Raw genomic sequence first — 24,849 nt, forward strand, 5'->3', positions numbered from 1 at the left:
GCCGCCAAATGTCTTCACAGGTTTTTGTACCACTCAGTAGGCGCACAGGTGCATCGCCAGTGCTCGTCAGCAAGAGGCTCACAGGAGCCGTCATTTAGACATCCAAAAAGAAAAAGGGAGCACACTGCCTTGCAATCAAGCGGAAAATAGCCCCAAGGCATCATGGTAAATGCAGTCATTTAAATATAAATAGCGAGAATCTTTCAAAAAATTATTCACCCTAAGTAGGTGCAGCAAGTGCCGTATCGCTGTAGAAAGTTCTTCTCCTAAGGTAGGTGCAGCGAGTGCCGTATCTCTGGACACGTGTTTCTGGCTTCCGGCCTTCATCAGCAGAGAGCGTATGTATCTGAAGGGGTCGCTTGAAATGCCGCCAAACGTGTTCACAGGATTTTGTACCACTCAGTAGGCGCACAGGTGCATCGCCAGTGCTCGTCAGAAAGAGGCTCACGGGAGCCGTCATTTAGACATCCAAAAAGAAAAAGGGAGCACACTGCCATGCATTCAAGCGGAAAATAGCCCCAAGGCATCATGGTAAATGCAGTCATTTAAATATAAATACGAGAATCTTTCAAAAAATTATTCACCCTAAGTAGGTGCAGCAAGTGCTGTATCGCTGTAGAAAGTTCTTCACCTAAGGTAGGTGCAGCGAGTGCCGTATCTCTGGACACGTGTTTCTGGCTTTCGGCCTTTATCAGCAGAGAGCGTATGTAACTGAAGGGGTCGCTTGAAATGCCGCCAAACGTCTTCACAGGTTTTTGTACCACTCAGTAGGCGCACAGGTGCATCGCCAGTGGTCGTCAGCAAGAGGCTCACGGGAGCCGTCATTTAGACATCCAAAAAGAAAAAGGGAGCACACTGCCTTGCATTCAAGCGGAAAATAGCCCCAAGGCATCATGGTAAATGCAGTCATTTAAATATAAATAGCGAGAATCTTTCAAAAAATTATTCACCCTAAGTAGGTGCAGCAAGTGCTGTATCGCTGTAGAAAGTTCTTCTCCTAAGGTAGGTGCAGCGAGTGCCGTATCTCTGGACACGTGTTTCTGGCTTTCGGCCTTCATCAGCAGAGAGCGTATGTAACTGAAGGGGTCGCTTGAAATGCCGCCAAACGTCTTCACAGGTTTTTGTACCACTCAGTAGGCGCACAGGTGCATCGCCAGTGCTCGTCAGCAAGAGGCTCACGGGAGCCGTCATTTAGACATCCAAAAAGAAAAAGGGAGCACACTGCCCTGCATTCAAGCGGAAAATAGCCCCAAGGCATCATGGTAAATGCAGTAATTTAAATATAAATAGCGAGAATCTTTCAAAAAATTATTCACCCTAAGTAGGTGCAGCAAGTGCCGTATCGCTGTAGAAAGTTCTTCACCTAAGGAAGGAGCAGCGAGTGCCGTATCTCTGGACACGTGTTTCTGGCTTTTGCGCCTTCATCAGAAGAGAGCGTATGTAACTGAAGGGGTCGCTTGAAATGCCGCCAAACGTCTTCACAGGCTTTTGTACCACTCAGTAGGCGCACAGGTGCATCGCCAGTGCTTGTCAGCAAGAGGCTCACGGGAGCCGTCATTTAGACATCCAAAAAGAAAAAAGGAGCACACTGCCTTGCATTCAAGCGGAAAATAGCCCCAAGGCATCATGGTAAATGCAGTCATTTAAATATAAATAGCGAGAATCTTTCAAAAAATTATTCACCCTAAGTAGGTGCAGCAAGTGCCGTATCGCTGTAGAAAGTTCTTCACCTAAGGTAGGTGCAGCGAGTGCCGTATCTCTGGACACGTGTTTCTGGCTTTCGGCCTTCATCAGCAGAGAGCGTATGTAACTGAAGGGGTCGCTTGAAATGCCGCCAAAAGTCTTCACAGGTTTTTGTACCACTCAGTAGGCGCACAGGTGCATCGCCAGTGCTCGTCAGCAAGAGGCTCACGGGAGCCGTCATTTAGACATCCAAAAAGAAAAAGGAGCACACTGCCTTGCATTCAAACGGAAAATAGCCCTAAGGCATCATGGTAAATGCAGTCATTTAAATATAAATAGCAAGAATCTTTAAAAAAATTATTCACCCTAAGTAGGTGCAGCAAGGGCCGTATCGCTGTAGAAAGTTCTTCACCTAAGCTAGGTGCAGCGAGTGCCGTATCTCTGGACACGTGTTTCTGGCTTTCGGCCTTCATCAGCAGAGAGCGTATGTAACTGAAGGGGTCGCTTGAAATGCCGCCAAACGTCTTCACAGGTTTTTGTACCACTCAGTAGGCGCACAGGTGCATCGCCAGTGCTCGTCAGCAAGAGGCTCACGGGAGCCGTCATTTAGACATCCAAAAAGAAAAAGGGAGCACACTGCCTTGCATTCAAGCGGAAAATAGCCCCAAGGCATCATGGTAAATGCAGTCATTTAAATATAAATAGCGAGAATCTTTCAAAAAATTATTCACCCTAAGTAGGTGCAGCAAGTGCCGTATCGCTGTAGAAAGATCTTCACCTAAGGTAGGTGCAGCGAGTGCCGTATCTCTGGACACGTGTTTCTGGCTTTCGGCCTTCATCAGCAGAGAGCGTATGTAACTGAAGGGGTCGCTTGAAATGCCGCCAAACGTCTTCACAGGTTTTTGTACCACTCAGTAGGCGCACAGGTGCATCGCCAGTGCTCGTCAGCAAGAGGCTCACGGGAGCCGTCATTTAGACATCCAAAAAGAAAAAGGGAGCACACTGCCTTGCATTCAAGCGGAAAATAGCCCCAAGGCATCATGGTAAATGCAGTCATTTAAATATAAATAGCGAGAATCTTTCAAAAAATTATTCACCCTAAGTAGGTGCAGCAAGTGCCGTATCGCTGTAGAAAGTTCTTCTCCTAAGGTAGGTGCAGTGAGTGCCGTATCTCTGGACACGTGTTTCTGGCTTTCGGCCTTCATCAGCAGAGAGCGTATGTAACTGAAGGGGTCGCTTGAAATGCCGCCAAACGTCTTCACAGGTTTTTGTACCACTCAGTAGGCGCACAGGTGCATCGCCAGTGCTCGTCAGCAAGAGGGTCACGAGAGCCGTCATTTAGACATCCAAAAAGAAAAAGGGAGCACACTGCCCTGCATTCAAGCGGAAAATAGCTCCAAGGCATCATGGTAAATGCAGTAATTTAAATATAAATAGCGAGAATCTTTCAAAAAATTATTCACCCTAAGTAGGTGCAGCAAGTGCCGTATCGCTGTAGAAAGTTCTTCACCTAAGGAAGGTGCAGCGAGTGCCGTATCTCTGGACACGTGTTTCTGGCTTTCGCCCTTCATCAGCAGAGAGCGTATGTAACTGAAGGGGTCGCTTGAAATGCCGCCAAACGTCTTCACAGGTTTTTGTACCACTCAGTAGGCGAACAGGTGCATCGCCAGTGCTCGTCAGCAAGAGGCTCACGGGAGCCGTCATTTAGACATCCAAAAAGAAAAAGAGAGCACACTGCCTTGCATTCAAGCAGAAAATAGCCCCAAGGCATCATGGTAAATGCAGTCATTTAAATATAAATAGCGAGAATCTTTCAAAAAATTATTCACCCTAAGTAGGTGCAGCAAGTGCCGTATCGCTGTAGAAAGTTCTTCACCTAAGGTAGGTGCAGCGAGTGCCGTATCTCTGGACACGTGTTTCTGGTTTCGGCCTTCATCAGCAGAGAGTGTATGTAACTGAAGGGGTCGCTTGAAATGCCGCCAAACGTCTTCACAGGTTTTTGTACCACTCAGTAGTCGCACAGGTGCATCGCCAGTGCTCGTCAGCAAGAGGCTCACGGGAGCCGTCATTTAGACATCCAAAAAGAAAAAGGGAGCACACTGCCTTGCATTCAAGCGGAAAATAGCCCCAAGGCATCATGGTAAATGCAGTCATTTAAATAAAAATAGCGAGAATCTTTAAAAAAATTATTCACCCTAAGTAGGTGCAGCAAGTGCCGTATCGCTGTAGAAAGTTCTTCACCTAAGGTAGGTGCAGCGAGTGCCGTATCTCTGGACACGTATTTCTAGCTTTCGGCCTTCATCAGCAGAGAGCGTATGTAACTGAAGGGGTCGCTTGAAATGCCGCCAAACGTCTTCACAGGTTTTTGTACCACTCAGTAGGCGCACAGGTTCATCGCCAGTGCTCGTCAGCAAGAGGCTCACGGGAGCCGTCATTTAGACATCCAAAAAGAAAAAGGGAGCACACTGCCTTGCATTCAAGCGGAAAATAGCCCCAATGCATCATGGTAAATGCAGCCATTTAAATATAAATAGCGAGAATCTTTCAAAAAATTATTCACCCTAAGTAGGTGCAGCAAGGGCCGTATCGCTGTAGAAAGTTCTTCACCTAAGCTAGGTGCAGCGAGTGCCGTATCTCTGGACACGTGTTTCTGGCTTTCGGCCTTCATCAGCAGAGAGTGTATGTAACTGAAGGGGTCGCTTGAAATGCCGCCAAACGTCTTCACAGGTTTTTGTACCACTCAGTAGGCGCACAGGTGCATCGCCAGTGCTCGTCAGCAAGAGGCTCACGGGAGCCGTCATTTAGACATCCAAAAAGAAAAAGGGAGCACACTGCCTTGCATTCAAGCGGAAAATAGCCCCAAGGCATCATGGTAAATGCAGTCATTTAAATATAAATAGCGAGAATCTTTCAAAAAATTATTCACCCTAAGTAGGTGCAGCAAGTGCCGTATCGCTGTAGAAAGTTCTTCACCTAAGGTAGGTGCAGCGAGTGCCGTATCTCTGGACACGTGTTTCTGGCTTTCGGCCTTCATCAGCAGAGAGCGTATGTAACTGAAGGGGTCGCTTGAAATGCCGCCAAACGTCTTCACAGGTTTTTGTACCACTCAGTAGGCGCACAGGTGCATCGCCAGTGCTCGTCAGCAAGAGGCTCACGGGAGCCGTCATTTAGACATCCAAAAAGAAAAAGGGAGCACACTGCCTTGCATTCAAGCGGAAAATAGCCCCAAGGCATCATGGTAAATGCAGCCATTTAAATATAAATAGCGAGAATCTTTCAAAAAATTATTCACCCTAAGTAGGTGCAGCAAGGGCCGTATCGCTGTAGAAAGTTCTTCACCTAAGCTAGGTGCAGCGAGTGCCGTATCTCTGGACACGTGTTTCTGGCTTTCGGCCTTCATCAGCAGAGAGCGTATGTAACTGAAGGGGTCGCTTGAAATGCCGCCAAACGTCTTCACAGGTTTTTGTACCACTCAGTAGGCGCACAGGTGCATCGCCAGTGCTCGTCAGCAAGAGGCTCACGGGAGCCGTCATTTAGACATCCAAAAAGAAAAAGGGAGCACACTGCCTTGCATTCAAGCGGAAAATAGCCCCAAGGCATCATGGTAAATGCAGTCATTTAAATATAAATAGCGAGAATCTTTCAAAAAATTATTCACCCTAAGTAGGTGCAGCAAGTGCCGTATCGCTGTAGAAAGTTCTTCACCTAAGGTAGGTGCAGCGAGTGCCGTATCTCTGGACACGTGTTTCTGGCTTTCGGCCTTCATCAGCAGAAAGCGTATGTAACTGAAAGGGTCGCTTGAAATCCCGCCAAACGTCTTCACAGGTTTTTGTACCACTCAGTAGGCGCACAGGTGCATCGCCAGTGCTCGTCAGCAAGAGCCTCACGGGAGCTGTCATTTAGACATCCAAAAAGAAAAAGGGAGCACTCTGCCTTGCATTCAAGCGGAAAATAGCCCCAAGGCATCATGGTAAATGCAGTCATTTAAATATAAATAGCGAGAATCTTTAAAAAAATTATTCACCCTAAGTAGGTGCAGCAAGTGCCGTATCGCTGTAGAAAGTTCTTCACCTAAGGTAGGTGCAGCGAGTGCCGTATCTCTGGACACGTGTTTCTGGCTTTCGGCCTTCATCAGCAGAGAGCGTATGTAACTGAAGGGGTCGCTTGAAATGCCGCCAAACGTCTTCACAGGTTTTTGTACCACTCAGTAGGCGCACAGGTGCATCGCCAGTGCTCGTCAGCAAGAGGCTCACGGGAGCCGTCATTTAGACATCGAAAAAGAAAAAGGGAGCACACTGCCTTGCATTCAAGCGGAAAATAGCCCCAAGGTATCATGGTAAATGCAGTCATTTAAATATAAATAGCGAGAATCTTTCAAAAAATTATTCACCCTAAGTAGGTGCAGCAAGTGCCGTATCGGTGTAGAAAGTTCTTCACCTAAGGTAGGTGCAGCGAGTGCCGTATCTCTGGACACATGTTTCTGGCTTTCGGCCTTCATCAGCAGAGACCGTATCTAACTGAAGGGGTCGCTTGAAATGCTGCCAAACGTCTTCACAGGTTTTTGTACCACTCAGTAGGCGCACAGGTGCATCGCCAGTGCTCGTCAGCAAGAGGCTCACGGGAGCCGTCATTTAGACATCCAAAAAGAAAAAGGGAGCACACTGCCTTGCATTCAAGCGGAAAATAGCCCCAAGGCATCATGGTAAATGCAGTCATTTAAATATAAATAGCGAGAATCTTTCAAAAAATTATTCACCCTAAGTAGGTGCAGCAAGTGCCGTATCGCTGTAGAAAGTTCTTCACCTAAGGTAGGTGCAGCGAGTGCCGTATCTCTGGACACGTTTTTCTGGCTTTCGGCCTTCATCAGCAGAGAGCGTATGTAACTGAAGGGGTTGCTTGAAATGCCGCCAAACGTCTTCACAGGTTTTTGTACCACTCAGTAGGCGCACAGGTGCATCGCCAGTGCTCGTCAGCAAGAGGCTCACGGGAGCCGTCATTTAGACATCCAAAAAGAAAAAGGGAGCACACTGCCTTGCATTCAAGTTGAAAATAGCCCCAAGGCATCATGGTAAATGCAGTCATTTAAATATAAATAGCGAGAATCTTTCAAAAAATTATTCACCCTAAGTGTGTGCAGCAAGTGCCGTATCGCTGTAGAAAGTTCTTCACCTAAGGTAGGTGCAGCGAGTGCCGTATCTCTGGACACGTGTTTCTGGCTTTCGGCCTTCATCAGCAGAGAGCGTATGTAACTGAAGGGGTCGCTTGAAATGCCGCCAAACGTCTTCACAGGTTTTTGTACCACTCAGTAGGCGCACAGGTGCATTGCCAGTGCTCGTCAGTAAGAGCCTCACGGGCGCCGTCATTTAGACATCCAAAAAGAAAAAGGGAGCACACTGCCTTGCATTCAAGCGGAAAATAGCCCCAAGGCATCATGGTAAATGCAGTCATTTAAATATAAATAGCGAGAATCTTTCAAAAAATTATTCACCCTAAGTAGGTGCAGCAAGTGCCGTATCGCTGTAGAAAGTTCTTCACCTAAGGTAGGTGCAGCGAGTGCCGTATCTCTGGACACGTGTTTCTGGCTTTCGGCCTTCATCAGCAGAGAGCGTATGTAACTGAAGGGGTCGCTTGAAATGCCGCCAAACGTCTTCACAGGTTTTTGTACCACTCAGTAGGCGCACAGGTGCATTGCCAGTGCTCGTCAGTAAGAGCCTCACGGGCGCCGTCATTTAGACATCCAAAAAGAAAAAGGGAGCACACTGCTTTGCATTCAAGCGGAAAATAGCCCCAAGGCATCATGGTAAATGCAGTCATTTAAATATAAATAGGGAGAATCTTTCAAAAAATTATTCACCCTAAGTAGGTGCAGCAAGTGCCGTATCGCTGTAGAAAGTTCTTCACCTAAGGTAGGTGCAGCGAGTGCCGTATCTGGACACGTGTTTCTGGCTTTCGGCCTTCATCAGCAGAGAGCGTATGTAACTGAAGGGGTCGCTTGAAATGCCGCCAAACGTCTTCACAGGTTTTTGTACCACTCAGTAGGCGCACAGGTGCATCGCCAGTGCTCGTCAGCAAGAGGCTCACGGGAGCCGTCATTTAGACATCCAAAAAGAAAAAAGGAGCACACTGCCTTGCATTCAAGCGGAAAATAGCCCCAAGGCATCATGGTAAATGCAGTCATTTAAATATAAATAGCGAGAATCTTTCAAAAAATTATTCACCCTAAGTAGGTGCAGCAAGTGCCGTATCGCTGTAGAAAGTTCTTCACCTAAGATAGGTGCAGCGAGTGCCGTATCTCTGGACACGTGTTTCTGGCTTTCGGCCTTCATCAGCAGAGAGCGTATGTATCTGAAGGGGTCGCTTGAAATGCCGCCAAACGTCTTCACAGGATTTTGTACCACTCAGTAGGCGCACAGGTGCATCGCCAGTGCTCGTCAGCAAGAGGCTCACAGGAGCCGTCATTTAGACATCCAAAAAGAAAAAGGGAGCACACTGCCTTGCATTCAAGCGGAAAATAGCCCCAAGGCATCATGGTAAATGCAGTCATTTAAATATAAATAGCGAGAATCTTTCAAAAAATTATTCACCCTAAGTAGGTGCAGCAAGTGCCGTATCGGTGTAGAAAGTTCTTCACCTAAGGTAGGTGCAGCGAGTGCCGTATCTCTGGACACGTGTTTCTGGCTTTCGGCCTTCATCAGCAGAGACCGTATGTAACTGAAGGGGTCGCTTGAAATGCTGCCAAACGTCTTCACAGGTTTTTGTACCACTCAGTAGGCGCACAGGTGCATCGCCAGTGCTCGTCAGCAAGAGGCTCACGGGAGCCGTCATTTAGACATCCAAAAAGAAAAAGGGAGCACTCTGCCTTGCATTCAAGCGGAAAATAGCCCCAAGGCATCATGGTAAATGCAGTCATTTAAATATAAATAGCGAGAATCTTTCAAAAAATTATTCACCCTAAGTAGGTGCAGCAAGTGCCATATCGCTGTAGAAAGTTCTTCACCTAAGGTAGGTGCAGCGAGTGCCGTATCTCTGGACACGTGTTTCTGGCTTTCGGCCTTCATCAGCAGAGAGCGTATGTAACTGAAGGGGTCGCTTGAAATGCCGCCAAACGTCTTCACAGGTTTTTGTACCACTCAGTAGGCGCACAGGTGCATTGCCAGTGCTCGTCAGTAAGAGCCTCACGGGCGCCGTCATTTAGACATCCAAAAAGAAAAAGGGAGCACACTGCTTTGCATTCAAGCGGAAAATAGCCCCAAGGCATCATGGTAAATGCAGTCATTTAAATATAAATAGCGAGAATCTTTCAAAAAATTATTCACCCTAAGTAGGTGCAGCAAGTGCCGTATCGCTGTAGAAAGTTCTTCACCTAAGGTAGGTGCAGCGAGTGCCGTATCTGGACACGTGTTTCTGGCTTTCGGCCTTCATCAGCAGAGAGCGTATGTAACTGAAGGGGTCGCTTGAAATGCCGCCAAACGTCTTCACAGGTTTTTGTACCACTCAGTAGGCGCACAGGTGCATCGCCAGTGCTCGTCAGCAAGAGGCTCACGGGAGCTGTCATTTAGACATCCAAAAAGAAAAAAGGAGCACACTGCCTTGCATTCAAGCGGAAAATAGCCCCAAGGCATCATGGTAAATGCAGTCATTTAAATATAAATAGCGAGAATCTTTCAAAAAATTATTCACCCTAAGTAGGTGCATCAAGTGCTGTATCGCTGTAGAAAGTTCTTCACCTAAGGTAGGTGCAGCGAGTGCCGTATCTCTGGACACGTGTTTCTGGCTTTCGGCCTTCATCAGCAGAGAGCGTATGTAACTGAAGGGGTCGCTTGAAATGCTGTCAAACGTCTTCACAGGTTTTTGTACCACTCAGTAGGCGCACAGGTGCATCGCCAGTGCTCGTCAGCAAGAGGCTCACGGGAGCCGTCATTTAGACATCCAAAAAGAAAAAGGGAGCACACTGCCTTGCATTCAAGCGGAAAATAGCCCCAATGCATCATGGTAAATGCAGTTATTTAAATATAAATAGCGAGAATCTTTCAAAAAATTATTCACCCTAAGTAGGTGCAGCAAGTGCCGTATCGCTGTAGAAAGTTCTTCACCTACGGTAGGTGCAGCGAGTGCCGTATCTCTGGACACGTGTTTCTGGCTTTCGGCCTTCATCAGCAGAGAGCGTATGTAACTGAAGGGGTCGCTTGAAATGCCGCCAAACGTCTTCACAGGTTTTTGTACCACTCAGTAGGCGCACAGGTGCATCGCCAGTGCTCGTCAGCAAGAGGCTCACGGGAGCCATCATTTAGACATCCAAAAAGAATAAGGGAGCACACTGCCTTGCATTCAAGCGGAAAATAGCCCCAAGGCATCATGGTAAATGCAGTCATTTAAATATAAATAGCGAGAATCTTTCAAAAAATTATTCACCCTAAGTAGGTGCAGCAAGTGCCGTATCGCTGTAGAAAGTTCTTCACCTAAGGTAGGTGCAGCGAGTGCCGTATCTCTGGACACGTGTTTCTGGCTTTCGGCTTTCATCAGCAGAGAGCGTATGTAACTGAAGGGGTCGCTTGAAATGCCACCAAACGTCTTCACAGGTTTTTCTACCACTCAGTAGGCGCACAGGTGCATCGCCAGTGCTCGTCAGCAAGAGGCTCATGGGAGCCGTCATTTAGACATCCAAAAAGAAAAAGAGAGCACACTGCCTTGCATTCAAGCAGAAAATAGCCCCAAGGCATCATGGTAAATGAAGTCATTTAAATATAAATAGCGAGAATCTTTCAAAAAATTATTCACCCTAAGTAGGTGCAGCAAGTGCCGTATCGCTGTAGAAAGTTCTTCACCTAAGGTAGGTGCAGCGAGTGCCGTATCTCTGGACACGTGTTTCTGGCTTTCGGCCTTCATCAGCAGAGAGCGTATGTAACTGAAGGGGTCGCTTGAAATGCCGCCAAACGTCTTCACAGGTTTTGTACCACTCAGTAGGCGCACAGGTGCATCGCCAGTGCTCGTCAGCAAGAGGCGCCGTCATTTAGACATCCGAAAAGAAAAAGGGAGCACACTGCCTTGCATTCAAGCGGAAAATAGCCCCAAGGCATCATGGTAAATGCAGTAATTTAAATATAAATAGCGAGAATCTTTCAAAAAATTATTCACCCTAAGTAGGTGCAGCAAGTGCTGTATCGCTGTAGAAAGTTTTTCACCTAAGGTAGGTGCAGCGAGTGCCGTATCTCTGGACACGTGTTTCTGGCTTTCGGCCTTCATCAGCAGAGAGCGTATGTAACTGAAGGGGTCGCTTGAAATGCCGTCAAACGTCTTCACAGGTTTTTGTACCACTCAGTAGGCGCACTGGTGCATCGCCAGTGCTCGTCAGCAAGAGGCTCACGGGAGCCGTCATTTAGACATCCAAAAAGAAAAAGGGAGCACACTGCCTTGCATTCAAGCGGAAAATAGCCCCAAGGCATCATGGTAAATGCAGTCATTTAAATATAAATAGCGAGAATCTTAAAAAAATTATTCACCCTAAGTAGGTGCAGCAAGTGCCGTATCGCTGTAGAAAGTTCTTCACCTAAGGTAGGTGCAGCGAGTGCCGTATCTCTGGACACGTGTTTCTGGCTTTCGGCCTTCATCAGCAGAGAGCGTATGTAACTGAAGGGGTCGCTTGAAATGCCGCCAAACGTCTTCACAGGTTTTGTACCACTCAGTAGGCGCACAGGTGCATCGCCAGTGCTCGTCAGCAAGAGGCTCACGGGAGCCGTCATTTAGACATCCAAAAAGAAAAAGGGAGCACACTGCCTTGCATTCAAGCGGAAAATAGCCCCAAGGCATCATGGTAAATGCAGTCATTTAAATATAAATAGCGAGAATCTTTCAAAAAATTACTCACCCTAAGTAGGTGCAGCAAGTGCCGTATCGCTGTAGAAAGTTCTTCACCTACGGGAGGTGCAGCGAGTGCTGTATCTCTGGACACGTGTTTCTGGCTTTTGGCCTTCATCAGCAGAGAGCGTATGTAACTGAAGGGGTCGCTTGAAATGCCGCCAAACGTCTTCACAGGTTTTTGTACCACTCAGTAGGCGCACAGGTGCATCGCCAGTGCTCGTGAGGAAGAGGCTCACGGGAGCCGTCATTTAGACATCCAAAAAGAAAAAGGGAGCACACTGCCTTGCATTCAAGCGGAAAATAGCCCCAAGGCATCATGGTAAATGCAGTCATTTAAATATAAATAGCGAGAATCTTTAAAAAAATGATTCACCCTAAGTAGGTGCAGCAAGTGCCGTATCGCTGTAGAAAGTTCTTCACCTAAGGTAGGTGCAGCGAGTGCCGTATCTCTGGACACGTGTTTCTGGCTTTCGGCCTTCATCAGCAGAGAGCGTCTGTAACTGAAGGGGTCGCTTGAAATGCCGCCAAACGTCTTCACAGGTTTTTGTACCACTCAGTAGGCGCACAGGTGCATCGCCAGTGCTCGTCAGCAAGAGGCTCACGGGAGCCGTCATTTAGACATCCAAAAAGAAAAAGGGAGCACACTGCCTTGCATTCAAGCGGAAAATAGCTCCAAGGCATCATGGTAAATGCAGTCATTTAAATATAAATAGCGAGAATCTTTCAAAAAATTATTCACCCTAAGTAGGTGCAGCAAGTGCCGTATCGCTGTAGAAAGTTTTTCACCTAAGGTAGATGCAGCGAGTGCCGTATCTCTGGACACGTGTTTCTGGCTTTCGGCCTTCATCAGCAGAGAGCGTATGTAACTGAAGGGGTCGCTTGAAATGCCGTCAAACGTCTTCACAGGTTTTTGTACCACTCAGTAGGCGCACTGGTGCATCGCCAGTGCTCGTCAGCAAGAGGCTCACGGGAGCCGTCATTTAGACATCCAAAAAGAAAAAGGGAGCACACTGCCTTGCATTCAAGCGGAAAATAGCCCCAAGGCATCATGGTAAATGCAGTCATTTAAATATAAATAGCGAGAATCTTTCAAAAAATTATTCACCCTAAGTAGGTGCAGCAAGTGCCGTATCGCTGTAGAAAGTTCTTCACCTAAGGTAGGTGCAGCGAGTGCCGTATCTCTGGACACGTGTTTCTGGCTTTCGGCCTTCATCAGCAGAGAGCGTATGTAACTGAAGGGGTCGCTTGAAATGCCGCCAAACGTCTTCACAGGTTTTTGTACCACTCAGTAGGCGCACAGGTGCATCGCCAGTGCTCGTCAGCAAGAGGCTCACGGGAGCCATCATTTAGAAATCCAAAAAGAAAAAGGGAGCACACTGCCTTGCATTCAAGCGGAAAATAGCCCCAAGGCATCATGGTAAATGCAGTCATTTAAATATAAATAGCGAGAATCTTTCAAAAAATTATTCACCCTAAGTAGGTGCAGCAAGTGCCGTATCGCTGTAGAAAGTTCTTCACCTAAGGTAGGTGCAGCGAGTGCCGTATCTCTGGACACGTGTTTCTGGCTTTCGGCCTTCATCAGCAGAGAGCGTATGTAACTGAAGGGGTCGCTTGAAATGCCGCCAAACGTCTTCACAGGTTTTTGAACCACTCAGTAGGCGCACAGGTGCATCGCCAGTGCTCGTCAGCAAGAGGCTCACGGGAGCCGTCATTTAGACATCCAAAAAGAAAAAGGGAGCACACTGCCTTGCATTCAAGCGGAAAATAGCCCCAAGGCATCATGGTAAATGCAGTCATTTAAATATAAATAGCGAGAATCTTTCAAAAAATTATTCACCCTAAGTAGGTGCAGCAAGTGCCGTATCGCTGTAGAAAGTTCTTTAACTAAGGTAGGTGCAGCGAGTGCCGTATCTCTGGACACGTGTTTCTGGCTTTCGGGCTTCATCAGCAGAGAGCGTATGTAACTGAAGGGGTCGCTTGAAATGCCGCCAAACGTCTTCACAGGTTTTTGTACCACTCAGTAGGCGCACAGGTGCATCGCCAGTGCTCGTCAGCAAGAGGCTCACGGGAACCGTCATTTAGACATCCAAAAAGAAAAAGGGAGCACACTGCCTTGCATTCAAGCGGAAAATAGCCCCAAGGCATCATGGTAAATGCAGTCATTTAAATATAAATAGCGAGAATCTTTCAAAAAATTACTCACCCTAAGTAGGTGCAGCAAGTGCTGTATCGCTGTAGAAAGTTCTTCACCTAAGGTAGGTGCAGCGAGTGCTGTATCTCTGGACACGTGTTTCTGGCTTTCGGCCTTCATCAGCAGAGAGCGTATGTAACTGAAGGGGTCGCTTGAAATGCCGCCAAACGTCTTCACAGGTTTTTGTACCACTCAGTAGGCGCACAGGTGCATCGCCAGTGCTCGTCAACAAGAGGCTCACGGGAGCCGTCATTTAGACATCCAAAAAGAAAAAGGGAGCACACTGCCTTGCATTCAAGCGGAAAATAGCCCCAAGGCATCATGGTAAATGCAGTCATTTAAATATAAATAGCGAGAATCTTTCAAAAAATTATTCACCCTAAGTAGGTGCAGCAAGTACCGTATCGCTGTAGAAAGTTCTTCACCTACGGGAGGTGCAGCGAGTGCCGTATCTCTGGACACGTGTTTCTGGCTTTTGGCCTTCATCAGCAGAGAGCGTATGTAACTGAAGGGGTCGCTTGAAATGCCGCCAAACGTCTTCACAGGTTTTTGTACCACTCAGTAGGCGCACAGGTGCATCGCCAGTGCTCGTGAGGAAGAGGCTCACGGGAGCCGTCATTTAGACATCCAAAAAGAAAAAGGGAGCACACTGCCTTGCATTCAAGCTGAAAATAGCCCCAAGGCATCATGGTAAATGCAGTCATTTAAATATAAATAGCGAGAATCTTTCAAAAAATTATTCACCCTAAGTAGGTGCAGCAAGTGCCGTATCGCTGTAGAAAGTTCTTCACCTAAGGTAGGTGCAGCGAGTGCCGTATCTCTGGACACGTGTTTCTGGCTTTCGGCCTTCATCAGCAGAGAGCGTATGTAACTGAAGGGGTCGCTTGAAATGCCGCCAAACGTCTTCACAGGTTTTTGTACCACTCAGTAGGCGCACAGGTGCATCGCCAGTGCTCGTCAGCAAGAGGCTCACAGGAGCCGTCATTTAGACATCCAAAAAGAAAAAGGGAGCACACTGCCTTGCATTTAAGCGGAAAATAGCCCCAAGGCATCATGGTAAATGCAGTCATTTAAATATAAATAGCGAGAATCTTTCAAAAAATTATTCACCCTAAGTAGGTGCAGCAAGTGCTGTATCGCTGTAGAAAGTTTTTCACCTAAGGTAGGTGCAGCGAGTGCCGTATCTCTGGACACGTGTTTCTGGCTTTCGGCCTTCATCAGCAGAGAGCGTATGTAACTGAAGGGGTCGCTTGAAATGCCGTCAAACGTCTTCACAGGTTTTTGTACCACTCAGTAGGCGCACTGGTGCATCGCCAGTGCTCGTCAGCAAGAGGCTCACGGGAGCCGTCATTTAGACATCCAAAAAGAAAAAGGGAGCACACTGCCTTGCATTCAAGCGGAAAATAGCCCCAAGGCATCATGGTAAATGCAGTCATTTAAATATAAATAGCGAGAATCTTTCAAAAAATTATTCACCCTAAGTAGGTGCAGCAGGTGCCGTATCGCTGTAGAAAGTTCTTCACCTAAGGTAGGTGCAGCGAGTGCCGTATCTCTGGACACGTGTTTCTGGCTTTCGGCCTTCATCAGCAGAGAGCGTATGTAACTGAAGGGGTCGCTTGAAATGCCGCCAAACGTCTTCACAGGTTTTTGTACCACTCAGTAGGCGCACAGGTGCATCGCCAGTGCTCGTCAGCAAGAGGCTCACGGGAGCCGTCATTTAGACATCCAAAAAGAAAAAGGGAGCACACTGCCTTGCATTCAAGTGGAAAATAGCCCCAAGGCATCATGGTAAATGCAGTCATTTAAATATAAATAGCGAGAATCTTTCAAAAAATGATTCACCCTAAGTAGGTGCAGCAAGTGCCGTATCGCTGTAGAAAGTTCTTCACCTAAGGTAGGTGCAGCGAGTGCCGTATCTCTGGACACGTGTTTCTGGCTTTCGGCCTTCATCAGCAGAAAGCGTATGTAACTGAAAGGGTCGCTTGAAATCCCGCCAAACGTCTTCACAGGTTTTTGTACCACTCAGTAGGCGCACAGGTGCATCGCCAGTGCTCGTCAGCAAGAGCCTCACGGGAGCTGTCATTTAGACATCCAAAAAGAAAAAGGGAGCACTCTGCCTTGCATTCAAGCGGAAAATAGCCCCAAGGCATCATGGTAAATGCAGTCATTTAAATATAAATAGCGAGAATCTTTAAAAAAATTATTCACCCTAAGTAGGTGCAGCAAGTGCCGTATCGCTGTAGAAAGTTCTTCACCTAAGGTAGGTGCAGCGAGTGCCGTATCTCTGGACACGTGTTTCTGGCTTTCGGCCTTCATCAGCAGAGAGCGTATGTAACTGAAGGGGTCGCTTGAAATGCCGCCAAACGTCTTCACAGGTTTTTGTACCACTCAGTAGGCGCACAGGTGCATCGCCAGTGCTCGTCAGCAAGAGGCTCACGGGAGCCGTCATTTAGACATCGAAAAAGAAAAAGGGAGCACACTGCCTTGCATTCAAGCGGAAAATATCCCCAAGGTATCATGGTAAATGCAGTCATTTAAATATAAATAGCGAGAATCTTTCAAAAAATTATTCACCCTAAGTAGGTGCAGCAAGTGCCGTATCGGTGTAGAAAGTTCTTCACCTAAGGTAGGTGCAGCGAGTGCCGTATCTCTGGACACATGTTTCTGGCTTTCGGCCTTCATCAGCAGAGACCGTATGTAACTGAAGGGGTCGCTTGAAATGCTGCCAAACGTCTTCACAGGTTTTTGTACCACTCAGTAGGCGCACAGGTGCATCGCCAGTGCTCGTCAGCAAGAGGCTCACGGGAGCCGTCATTTAGACATCCAAAAAGAAAAAGGGAGCACACTGCCTTGCATTCAAGCGGAAAATAGCCCCAAGGCATCATGGTAAATGCAGTCATTTAAATATAAATAGCGAGAATCTTTCAAAAAATTATTCACCCTAAGTAGGTGCAGCAAGTGCCGTATCGCTGTAGAAAGTTCTTCACCTAAGGTAGGTGCAGCGAGTGCCGTATCTCTGGACACGTTTTTCTGGCTTTCGGCCTTCATCAGCAGAGAGCGTATGTAACTGAAGGGGTTGCTTGAAATGCCGCCAAACGTCTTCACAGGTTTTTGTACCACTCAGTAGGCGCACAGGTGCATCGCCAGTGCTCGTCAGCAAGAGGCTCACGGGAGCCGTCATTTAGACATCCAAAAAGAAAAAGGGAGCACACTGCCTTGCATTCAAGTGGAAAATAGCCCCAAGGCATCATGGTAAATGCAGTCATTTAAATATAAATAGCGAGAATCTTTCAAAAAATTATTCACCCTAAGTGGGTGCAGCAAGTGCCGTATCGCTGTAGAAAGTTCTTCACCTAAGGTAGGTGCAGCGAGTGCCGTATCTCTGGACACGTGTTTCTGGCTTTCGGCCTTCATCAGCAGAGAGCGTATGTAACTGAAGGGGTCGCTTGAAATGCCGCCAAACGTCTTCACAGGTTTTTGTACCACTCAGTAGGCGCACAGGTGCATTGCCAGTGCTCGTCAGTAAGAGCCTCACGGGCGCCGTCATTTAGACATCCAAAAAGAAAAAGGGAGCACACTGCCTTGCATTCAAGCGGAAAATAGCCCCAAGGCATCATGGTAAATGCAGTCATTTAAATATAAATAGCGAGAATCTTTCAAAAAATTATTCACCCTAAGTAGGTGCAGCAAGTGCCGTATCGCTGTAGAAAGTTCTTCACCTAAGGTAGGTGCAGCGAGTGCCGTATCTCTGGACACGTGTTTCTGGCTTTCGGCCTTCATCAGCAGAGAGCGTATGTAACTGAAGGGGTCGCTTGAAATGCCGCCAAACGTCTTCACAGGTTTTTGTACCACTCAGTAGGCGCACAGGTGCATTGCCAGTGCTCGTCAGTAAGATCCTCACGGGCGCCGTCATTTAGACATCCAAAAAGAAAAAGGGAGCACACTGCTTTGCATTCAAGCGGAAAATAGCCCCAAGGCATCATGGTAAATGCAGTCATTTAAATATAAATAGCGAGAATCTTTCAAAAAATTATTCACCCTAAGTAGGTGCAGCAAGTGCCGTATCGCTGTAGAAAGTTCTTCACCTAAGGTAGGTGCAGCGAGTGCCGTATCTGGACACGTGTTTCTGGCTTTCGGCCTTCATCAGCAGAGAGCGTATGTAACTGAAGGGGTCGCTTGAAATGCCGCCAAACGTCTTCACAGGTTTTTGTACCACTCAGTAGGCGCACAGGTGCATCGCCAGTGCTCGTCAGCAAGAGGCTCACGGGAGCCGTCATTTAGACATCCAAAAAGAAAAAAGGAGCACACTGCCTTGCATTCAAGCGGAAAATAGCCCCAAGGCATCATGGTAAATGCAGTCATTTAAATATAAATAGCGAGAATCTTTCAAAAAATTATTCACCCTAAGTAGGTGCAGCAAGTGCCGTATCGCTGTAGAAAGTTCTTCACCTAAGATAGGTGCAGCGAGTGCCGTATCTCTGGACACGTGTTTCTGGCTTTCGGCCTTCATCAGCAGAGAGCGTATGTATCTGAAGGGGTCGCTTGAAATGCCGCCAAACGTCTTCACAGGATTTTGTACCACTCAGTAGGCGCACAGGTGCATCGCCAGTGCTCGTCAGCAAGAGGCTCACGGGAGCCGTCATTTAGACATCCAAAAAGAAAAAGGGAGCACACTGCCTTGCATTCAAGCGGAAAATAGCCCCAAGGCATCATGGTAAATGCAGTAATTTAAATATAAATAGCGAGAATCTTTCAAAAAATTATTCACCCTAAGTAGGTGCAGCAAGTGCCGTATCGGTGTAGAAAGTTCTTCACCTAAGGTAGGTGCAGCGAGTGCCGTATCTCTGGACACGTGTTTCTGGCTTTCGGCCTTCATCAGCAGAGACCGTATGTAACTGAAGGGGTCGCTTGAAATGCTGCCAAACGTCTTCACAGGTTTTTGTACCACTCAGTAGGCGCACAGGTGCATCGCCAGTGCTCGTCAGCAAGAGGCTCACGGGAGCCGTCATTTAGACATCCAAAAAGAAAAAGGGAGCACTCTGCCTTGCATTCAAGCGGAAAATAGCCCCAAGGCATCATGGTAAATGCAGTCATTTAAATATAAATAGCGAGAATCTTTCAAAAAATTATTCACCCTAAGTAGGTGCAGCAAGTGCCGTATCGCTGTAGAAAGTTCTTCACCTAAGGTAGGTGCAGCGAGTGCCGTATCTCTGGACACGTGTTTCTGGCTTTCGGCCTTCATCAGCAGAGAGCGTATGTAACTGAAGGGGTCGCTTGAAATGCCGCCAAACGTCTTCACAGGTTTTTGTACCACTCAGTAGGCGCACAGGTGCATTGCCAGTGCTCGTCAGTAAGAGCCTCACGGGCGCCGTCATTTAGACATCCAAAAAGAAAAAGGGAGCACACTGCTTTGCATTCAAGCGGAAAATAGCCCCAAGGCATCATGGTAAATGCAGTCATTTAAATATAAATAGCGAGAATCTTTCAAAAAATTATTCACCCTAAGTAGGTGCAGCAAGTGCCGTATCGCTGTAGAAAGTTCTTCACCTAAGGTAGGTGCAGCGAGTGCCGTATCTGGACACGTGTTTCTGGCTTTCGGCCTTCATCAGCAGAGAGTGTATGTAACTGAAGGGGTCGCTTGAAATGCCGCCAAACGTCTTCACAGGTTTTTGTACCACTCAGTAGGCGCACAGGTGCATCGCCAGTGCTCGTCAGCAAGAGGCTCACGGGAGCCGTCATTTAGACATCCAAAAAGAAAAAAGGAGCACACTGCCTTGCATTCAAGCGGAAAATAGCCCCAAGGCATCATGGTAAATGCAGTCATTTAAATATAAATAGCGAGAATCTTTCAAAAAATTATTCACCCTAAGTAGGTGCAGCAAGTGCCGTATCGCTGTAGAAAGTTCTTCACCTAAGATAGGTGCAGCGAGTGCCGTATCTCTGGACACGTGTTTCTGGCTTTCGGCCTTCATCAGCAGAGAGCGTATGTATCTGAAGGGGTCGCTTGAAATGCCGCCAAACGTCTTCACAGGATTTTGTACCACTCTGTAGGCGCACAGGTGCATCGCCAGTGCTCGTCAGCAAGAGGCTCACGGGAGCCGTCATTTAGACATCCAAAAAGAAAAAGGGAGCACACTGCCTTGCATTCAAGCGGAAAATAGCCCCAAGGCATCATGGTAAATGCAGTCATTTAAATATAAATAGCGAGAATCTTTCAAAAAATTATTCACCCTACGTAGGTGCAGCAAGTGCCGTATCGGTGTAGAAAGTTCTTCACCTAAGGTAGGTGCAGCGAGTGCCGTATCTCTGGACACGTGTTTCTGGCTTTCGGCCTTCATCAGCAGAGACCGTATGTAACTGAAGGGGTCGCTTGAAATGCTGCCAAACATCTTCACAGGTTTTTGTACCACTCAGTAGGCGCACAGGTGCATCGCCAGTGCTCGTCAGCAAGAGGCTCACGGGAGCCGTCATTTAGACATCCAAAAAGAAAAAGGGAGCACTCTGCCTTGCATTCAAGCGGAAAATAGCCCCAAGGCATCATGGTAAATGCAGTCATTTAAATATAAATAGCGAGAATCTTTCAAAAAATTATTCACCCTAAGTAGGTGCAGCAAGTGCCGTATCGCTGTAGAAAGTTCTTCACCTAAGGTAGGTGCAGCGAGTGCCGTATCTCTGGACACGTTTTTCCGGCTTTTGGCCTTCATCAGCAGAGAGCGTATGTAACTGAAGTGGTCGCTTGAAATGCCGCCAAACGTCTTCACAGGTTTTTGTACCACTCAGTAGGCGCACAGGTGCATCGCCAGTGCTCGTCAGCAAGAGGCTCACGGGAGCCGTCATTTAGACATCCAAAAAGAAAAAGGGAGCACACTGCCTTGCATTCAAGCGGAAAATAGCCCCAAGGCATCATGGTAAATGCAGTCATTTAAATATAAATAGCGAGAATCTTTCAAAAAATTATTCACCCTAAGTAGGTGCAGCAAGTGCTGTATCGCTGTAGAAAGTTCTTCACCTAAGGTAGGTGCAGCGAGTGCCGTATCTCTGGACACGTTTTTCTGGCTTTTGGCCTTCATCAGCAGAGAGCGTATGTAACTGAAGTGGTCGCTTGAAATGCCGCCAAACGTCTTCACAGGTTTTTGTACCACTCAGTAGGCGCACAGGTGCATCGCCAGTGCTCGTCAGCAAGAGGCTCACGGGAGCCGTCATTTAGACATCCAAAAAGAAAAAGGGAGCACACTGCCTTGCATTCAAGCGGAAAATAGCCCCAAGGCATCATGGTAAATGCAGTCATTTAAATATAAATAGCGAGAATCTTTCAAAAAATTATTCACCCTAAGTAGGTGCAGCAAGTGCCGTATCGCTGTAGAAAGTTCTTCACCTAAGGTAGGTGCAGCGAGTGCCGTATCTCTGGACACGTGTTTCTGGCTTTCGGCCTTCATCAGCAGAGACCGTATGTAACTGAAGGGGTCGCTTGAAATGCTGCCAAACGTCTTCACAGGTTTTTGTACCACTCAGTAGGCGCACAGGTGCATCGCCAGTGCTCGTCAGCAAGAGGCTCACGGGAGCCGTCATTTAGACATCCAAAAAGAAAAAGGGAGCACTCTGCCTTGCATTCAAGCGGAAAATAGCCCCAAGGCATCATGGTAAATGCAGTCATTTAAATATAAATAGCGAGAATCTTTCAAAAAATTATTCACCCTAAGTAGGTGCAGCAAGTGCCGTATCGCTGTAGAAAGTTCTTCACCTAAGGTAGGTGCAGCGAGTGCCGTATCTCTGGACACGTTTTTCCGGCTTTTGGCCTTCATCAGCAGAGAGCGTATGTAACTGAAGTGGTCGCTTGAAATGCCGCCAAACGTCTTCACAGGTTTTTGTACCACTCAGTAGGCGCACAGGTGCATCGCCAGTGCTCGTCAGCAAGAGGCTCACGGGAGCCGTCATTTAGACATCCAAAAAGAAAAAGGGAGCACACTGCCTTGCATTCAAGCGGAAAATAGCCCCAAGGCATCATGGTAAATGCAGTCATTTAAATATAAATAGCGAGAATCTTTCAAAAAATTATTCACCCTAAGTAGGTGCAGCAAGTGCTGTATCGCTGTAGAAAGTTCTTCACCTAAGGTAGGTGCAGCGAGTGCCGTATCTCTGGACACGTTTTTCTGGCTTTTGGCCTTTATCAGCAGAGAGCGTATGTAACTGAAGTGGTCGCTTGAAATGCCGCCAAACGTCTTCACAGGTTTTTGTACCACTCAGTAGGCGCACAGGTGCATCGCCAGTGCTCGTCAGCAAGAGGCTCACGGGAGCCGTCATTTAGACATTCAAAAAGAAAAAGGGAGCACACTGCCTTGCATTCAAGCGGAAAATAGCCCCAAGGCATCATGGTAAATGCAGTCATTTAAATATAAATAGTGAGAATCTTTCAAAAAATTATTCACCCTAAGTAGGTGCAGCAAGTGCTGTATCGCTGTAGAAAGTTCTTCACCTAAGGTAGGTGCAGCGAGTGCCGTATCTCTGGACACGTGTTTCTGGCTTTCGGCCTTCATCAGCAGAGAGCGTATGTAACTGAAGGGGTCGCTTGAAATGCCGCCAAACGTCTTCACAGGTTTTTGTACCACTCAGTAGGCGCACAGGTGCATCGCCAGTGCTCGTCAGCAAGAGGCTCACGGGAGCCGTCATTTAGACATCCAAAAAGAAAAAGGGAGCACACTGCCTTGCATTCAAGCGGAAAATAGCCCCAAGGCATCATGGTAAATGCAGTCATTTAAATATAAATAGCGAGAATCTTTCAAAAAATTATTCACCCTAAGTAGGTGCAGCAAGTGCCGTATCGCTGTAGAAAGTTCTTCACCTAAGGTAGGTGCAGCGAGTGCCGTATCTCTGGACACGTGTTTCTGGCTTTCGGCCTTCATCAGCAGAGAGCGTATGTAACTGAAGGGGTCGCTTGAAATGCCGCCAAACGTCTTCACAGGTTTTTGTACCACTCAGTAGGCACACAGGTGCATCGCCAGTGCTCGTCAGCAAGAGGCTCACGGGAGCCGTCATTTAGGCATCCAAAAAGAAAAAGGGAGCACACTGCCTTGCATTCAAGCAGAAAATAGCCCCAAGGCATCATGGTAAATGCAGTCATTTAAATATAAATAGCGAGAATCTTTCAAAAAATTATTCACCCTAAGTAGGTGCAGCAAGTGCCGTATCGCTGTAGAAAGTTCTTCACCTAAGGTAGGTGCAGCGAGTGCCGTATCTCTGGACACGTGTTTCTGGCTTTCGGCTTTCATCAGCAGAGAGCGTATGTAACTAAAGGGGTCGCTTGAAATGCTGCCAAACGTCTTCACAAGTTTTTGTACCACTCAGTAGGCGCACAGGTGCATCGCCAGTGCTCGTCAGCAAGAAGCTCACGGGAGCCGTCATTTAGACATCCAAAAACAAAAAGGGAGCACACTGCCTTGCATTCAAGCGGAAAATAGCCCCAAGGCATCATGGTAAATGCAGTCATTTCAATATAAATAGCGAGAATCTTTCAAAAAATTATTCACCCTAAGTAGGTGCAGCAAGTGCCGTATCGCTGTAGAAAGTTCTTCACCTAAGGTAGGTGCAGCGAGTGCCGTATCTCTGGACACGTGTTTCTGGCTTTCGGCCTTCATCAGCAGAGAGCGTATGTAACTGAAGGGGTCGCTTGAAATGCCGCCAAACGTCTTCACAGGTTTTTGTACCACTCAGTAGGCGCACAGGTGCATTGCCAGTGCTCGTCAGTAAGAGCCTCACGGGAGCCGTCATTTAGACATCCAAAAAGAAAAAGGGAGCACACTGCTTTGCATTCAAGCGGAAAATAGCCCCAAGGCATCATGGTAAATGCAGTCATTTAAATATAAATAGCGAGAATCTTTCAAAAAATTATTCACCCTAAGTAGGTGCAGCAAGTGCTGTATCGCTGTAGAAAGTTCTTCACCTAAGGTAGGTGCAGCGAGTGCCGTATCTGGACACGTGTTTCTGGCTTTCGGCCTTCATCAGCAGTGAGCGTATGTAACTGAAGGGGTCGCTTGAAATGCCGCCAAACGTCTTCACAGGTTTTTGTACCACTCAGTAGGCGCACAGGTGCATCGCCAGGGCTCGTCAGCAAGAGGCTCACGGGAGCCGTCATTTAGACATCCAAAAAGAAAAAGGGAGCACACTGCCTTGCATTCAAGCGGAAAATAGCCCCAAGGCATCATGGTAAATGCAGTCATTTAAATATAAATAGCGAGAATCTTTCAAAAAATTATTCACCCTAAGTAGGTGCAGCAAGTGCCGTATCGGTGTAGAAAGTTCTTCACCTAAGGTAGGTGCAGCGAGTGCCGTATCTCTGGACACGTGTTTCTGGCTTTCGGCCTTCATCAGCAGAGACCGTATGTAACTGAAGGGGTCGCTTGAAATGCTGCCAAACGTCTTCACAGGTTTTTGTACCACTCAGTAGGCGCACAGGTGCATCGCCAGTGCTCGTCAGCAAGAGGCTCACGGGAGCCGTCATTTAGACATCCAAAAAGAAAAAGGGAGCACTCTGCCTTGCATTCAAGCGGAAAAAAACCCCAAGGCATCATGGTAAATGCGTCATTTAAATATAAATAGCGAGAATCTTTCAAAAAATTATTCACTCTAAGTAGGTGCAGCAAGTGCCGTATCGCTGTAGAAAGTTCTTCACCTAAGGTAGGTGCAGCGAGTGCCGTATCTCTGGACACGTTTTTCTGGCTTTTGGCCTTCATCAGCAGAGAGCGTATCTAACTGAAGTGGTCGCTTGAAATGCCGCCAAACGTCTTCACAGGTTTTTGTACCACTCAGTAGGCGCACAGGTGCATCGCCAGTGCTCGTCAGCAAGAGGCTCACGGGAGCCGTCATTTAGACATCCAAAAAGAAAAAGGGAGCACACTGCCTTGCATTCAAGCGGAAAATAGCCCCAAGGCATCATGGTAAATGCAGTCATTTAAATATAAATAGCGAGAATCTTTCAAAAAATTATTCACCCTAAGTAGGTGCAGCAAGTGCTGTATCGCTGTAGAAAGTTCTTCACCTAAGGTAGGTGCAGCGAGTGCCGTATCTCTGGACACGTGTTTCTGGCTTTCGGCCTTCATCAGCAGAGAGCGTATGTAAATGAA

Source organism: Pleurodeles waltl, chromosome 2_2 (assembly GCF_031143425.1).
Source record: "Pleurodeles waltl isolate 20211129_DDA chromosome 2_2, aPleWal1.hap1.20221129, whole genome shotgun sequence".
NCBI lineage: Eukaryota > Metazoa > Chordata > Amphibia > Caudata > Salamandridae > Pleurodeles > Pleurodeles waltl.